Source organism: Nannospalax galili, unplaced genomic scaffold, assembly GCF_000622305.1.
Source record: "Nannospalax galili isolate Female #2095 unplaced genomic scaffold, S.galili_v1.0 scaffold1383, whole genome shotgun sequence".
Lineage (NCBI taxonomy): Eukaryota > Metazoa > Chordata > Mammalia > Rodentia > Spalacidae > Nannospalax > Nannospalax galili.
The window spans coordinates 297,825-303,013 of NW_008350357.1; the positions used below are offsets into that span (position 1 = coordinate 297,825).

Sequence of the window (5,189 nt, forward strand, 5' to 3'; positions counted from 1 at the left end):
CTACTTACGTGGCAAGAGTTGTTAAGGACCTTACAGAACTTCCATCACTAGATCATTGCTGTGATGAAACAGTCTGACAAAAAACTTGGTGAGGAAAGGGTTTATTGCATCTTAAAGCAAGCACATCATGGAGAGAAATCAGGCAGGAATTCAGGACAGGAACCTGACCACGAAGGAACACTGTTTACTGATTTGCTCTTCTGTCTGGTGCTCAGCCTGCTTTCTTATACAACCCAGAACTACCTGACCAGGGGTGGGAAATTCCGCAGCGGGCTGGGCACTCCCACATCATTCAGTAATCAAGAAAATGCGTCACAGACATGTCCACAGCCAATCCCACAGAGGAAATTCCCCATCTGTGGTTTTCTCTTCCCAGGTATGCCAATTGGACAACTAAAACTATCCAGCACTCCAGGTAAGTGGAGAACGCTGTATTCTGAAGACCAGCTATCTGATCCCTCGATACAACTTTAGGAAGAGGCCCAATCAGACTTCTGGAGTATGGGTTTCCACATGAGTAGACAATGTGAGGGCTACTTGAGAAACAAGACATTTTCCTGGTTGTTTTGTGGCCTTGTGTGTGGCCTTGTTCCCTTTACATATTTCATCCTTGGTTCTTTGATGTACCTTGCTAATTGAGTGGTAGCTCTGTTGCTTCCAATGAATATAAATCTGGAGAGATATATAATTAGGCTATTTGGATGGTAGGAAGTTTATTCCCACTACTCTGGCTCAAAGGGTGAGACCAAGTTTCAGGGTCAGAAGTTTGAGTGAGTTCACCCTGAGTTTCCTCTGCAAGCTGTCTTCCCTTAGGCTAGACTTCGTCTACCTGTCATTCAGGTCTTCTATTTTCAATCTCCCAAAGTCTGACTTCAAAGGAAGTCTTCTAATATCTTAGATAAAAGAAATTTAAAAAATCTGAACTTTATTTTACATAAGAATGATTAGAAGAAAAAGATATGACAATAGTCGATTCTAGAGGCCTAAAGCTGTTATGCAGAAGTCAGAGAAAAGTGCATTTACTGCTAGGCAAATTTACCAATACATTTTATGAATTAGAAACCATTTTTGTTTATGCAAGAGTCAAAAACTTGATCTTCCTCCTTAACAGTGAATTATTGAAATAATTATTAGGCATTATTGAAATGTGTCACGCCTCTTGTAGCTAATGATATACTCACATAGTCCCTGAGTAAAGGGCATATAGTCTAGTCACTGAGGATATCTGAAAGCCTTAGAAATTCACTGGCTCTCACAAGATCTCCCTCCATGAACAAATTCATGTATTGTTGCTGACAATAGAAACTTAAAAATCTTAACATGTGTAACGTTTTTATTTCTTCAGGTTGAACAAGTAATGCCTCCCATTGTGTTCTGGTAAATGAGACAACCACCAAGGTGAGTCCAATTCTGTTAAAGGTCCTCTTTTGCAATATAGAATTTTCCCCAAAGTGCTGAAGAGAGAGAAACATATTTTCCACCATTATCCTCTGGCTTTTTTTCCTTCTCTTTGATTTTGATAGTGCAATATTTTATTTTAATGGTGCTAATGGCATTCCTTTTTGTTCCTGGCCATAAACTGCTCTCTCCTTTTGAAGAGGAAAACTGGAGGATGTTTGTTTTACTTCTAACATGACCAGAACATCCTTGACGGAACAACTCAAGAGAAGTTTTATCAGAAACAACAATTCTTCCTCTATTCTTATTAGTGTCTATTATTGGTCACTATGCAATTAAAAACTTGCATCATAATTGTTAGTACCATGGAGTTGAAACTAATGTTTGAAACAGAGCACTCTTCTTGAAGTTCTTTGGGAAGAAGTAGCCTCTGATTATTATCTCCATTGACACTGTCAGAACTTATAATTAAGAAGATACCAGCAAACATGCATACACTTCCTTAGGACTTCATGGAAACTCTGAGAATCTCAGTAAAACTGGTTACATAAATCTTCATCTTATCAGTGGAAAGGTCATATATCTCCAACCATTTTCAGCTTGTTATATTTTATGGCTTATAGAAGAAACTTTTTGAAATTCTCCTCTAGCTGAGATTGATAATGGAAATATATGGAAGTTTGATTCAAAATTTAAATAGATCCTTGAAATCATCTTTTTTGGAACTCTAGTATAACTGTATTAACCCATTCTTGTACTTGAAACTCATACTTTATTGATAGCATTTTATGAGATGTCTTTCTATATCCTTGTTGTTAATAAAATCTATCCACTCTCTTTTGATTTCCATTTAAGACTTCAGCTTTTAACGGACTTTCAACTTCTTCAATTTTATTTTCATGCACAGCAAATTCATGCTGAATTTTTGATTTGTATTTATCCATCCACTGTTCATTGTCAGACAGATATTTCTAGACTTTTTAGATCATAAGTCTGTTCTGAGGAAGGTAGCTTTCCTCATTTCCTAGCTGGAAATTTGCTAGTTTCTAACACAGAAGGAACAATTCTTCTTCTATGGCTTTCAAGGTTTGTTCGAACAGATGAGCCAGTAATATTTGAGATGGCTGTAGTCTCTGAAAAATCATCAAATGACCTACCCAGTCTGTTACCTTTATAGAAGACACCTTTAACCTAAGAAAAACTTTTGACACCATAAACTAGAATAGATTTGATTCACAATATACAGTCTAGGGAAAATTAAAGAATAATTCACCTTCTTTAATAAGAAGGTAACTGTCTCTGATGATGCCAAGTTCCTGAAATGAGAAACCAGATGTAGAGGAGACCTTGAAAGATATTTGTACCAGGCCCACTATCATCCCAGACACTACACAAGGGGCACTAAACACACACATATATTCACCATAATTTTACAATCAGCCAGACTGAGACTGTACATCCTGATTCTGGGCTAGGGCCCTGTACTCATGTCCTTCTCAACTCCAGATGGGCTGGATAGGTTGAAAGGAGTGACGAGAGCACAGGAAGCTGTAAAGGCACAGCTAGCCTCACATCTCTGGGACATTAATAAATGCTGCCACAACAATATGTGTGTGTGTGTGTGTGTGTGTGTGTGTAAGAGATAGTGAAAAGTGATTGTTTTTAGTTTTGTTTCTTTTTTAAATGTATACTTTTATTGAATTTTTGTGCATTTCATAAAATACATCTTGATCATATTTAGACCCCCTCCACTATCTGAATCCTCTCATAGCCCACCTACCAGATTTCACGTATTCTGTCATGTATGTTAAGGCTTCACAAGTCAAGTTTGTGTACCCAGATATCTCTCAGAGTGAGTTCATCCACTGGAGTCTAGTCAGCCTATCTAGCATCATTCCCTTAAAGATGAAAAACTCTTCCTCACCCAGCAGTGATCAGCTTCCAGTAGTTCCTTGGCTAAGGTTGGGACCTCCTGCTCATTTCCCCAGTTCTATCCTGGGTTTTTGTCTGATTGAGTTTGCATTGGTCTTGAGCATGCTGACATCATTGCTGTAAGTTCATATGAGCAAGTTCCCAGAAGCCTGGAAGACTCTGTTTCCTTGTGGTCATGTACCACCCCTGGCTCTTACAATCTTTCTGCCCACTCTTCTGCAATAGTCCCTGATCCCTGGGTGGTGAGGTTTAATAAAGGAGTCTTATCTAGGGACTCTGAAGTGTCTTATTCTCTATACTTTGGCCACTTGTAGCCTTTCGTGTTCACTTCCATCTGTTGCATGAGGAAAATTTTGCTGGTGAGAGTTGAGAGGTACATTGGGAAAATTGTATAAAACACCAGACGACTAGTGAGAAATAATCTTCAGACTCCAAATCACTTATTGTAAATTTCAAACCTCAATTTCTGTGAAAACCAATGATATCTCCTGCCTCACTTATCTGAAACAAATAAGCTGAACTGAATTGAGACTGTTTGTGATCAGGTCAGGCTTTATAACCTTGTGTCAGAAACATTTTACATGTTGATGTAGAAAGATGGTAACATTTACCATTCCTATTTTGAGACCATACTTTGATTTCGTGGTAAGGGATAGTCTATCAATTTCAAGATATTTGATGACAAGAATCTGAGAGAGAAATTGTAGACACCTGATTATAAAGTATTTTTAGAAAATTAATACTACTATTCAAACACTAAACTAATAGACTTGAGACTGAAAAGTTTATCAAAGAAGTAATATGCTTCTTGAAGTTATTTCCCCCCATATTTGTGATAATATGGCACTTGCACTTATTCTTTGACCTTCTGATATGATGAATAATTAAAATTTTTTTCTAATATACTATCCATGCATGAAATCAGCCATGATGTTGATTTTTAAACATATTGTTGATATTTGTACACTCAAATGTCACGGATAAGAATTAAAATTATGATTCTTAGATATATTCCTCCTTTGTCTCACAGAAGCACTCATGTGAATGAACCTTTGCAAGCATGCTCATGATTGTACAAGTCTGTGCCTAGTTTTTGAGATTTGTCCATGTATTATCTCTTCTAGATTTCAGTGTTAGAGTTCAGACAACCTTATTAAACAAATTGAGGACATGTCCCTCCTTCAAGCTTCTAGACACTGAAATAAGGCTCAAGAATTGTGACTTCTGAAAGTATTGTATGCTTGCATTTCCTTCTGATTGTACCTTCCTTTGAAAATTTGCTTCTGAAGCCTGGCTTAAAATGTAAGAACATTTTCTGAGAATGCTATGACTATTCAGAACTATCCATTACAGAACAGATAGCAATAGTATGTGAAAGAATGCCGATATCAGAAAGACTTGAGATATTCTCCTAAATCAACCACTTGCTTAGTGTGTGAATTTCAACAAGTCCCTTAATTTATATAAACTATATTTTCTTCATGGGAGAAATGGAAATACAGTCCCTATTCTTCTTTTCATTTTCTTTCCCCAAGATTCAGCAGCAGGCAATGATCACCTTAGCACCCAAGAAAATTAATGTGGCAAATTATATGTGTTATATTGATTAACTAATACAAATAATTGCTATCAACCATCAAGACTTAACAGCTCAGTAATTATGCACTTTGGAGAATTTATATAATCTTAAATTTATCATTAAAACTGTTATGTAGTCATGTACATAAAATTCTAGAATACTCCTACGCATTCACCTTTTATTTTAAATTCCCAAACTGCATCTATTATATTACTAGTTAAAGAGAAAAACGTCAATGAAAATAGAAGGCACTGGATCCTAAAGCCACAGCATGCTCCAC

At 36.7% G+C, this 5,189-nt stretch overlaps 1 pseudogene; it reads right to left on the reverse strand.

Annotated features, from left to right (window-relative positions):
* Nucleotides 1–825: 825 nt before the first annotated feature.
* On the reverse strand, nucleotides 826–3,200 carry LOC115072808 (annotated as a pseudogene).
* Nucleotides 3,201–5,189: the final 1,989 nt, after the last annotated feature.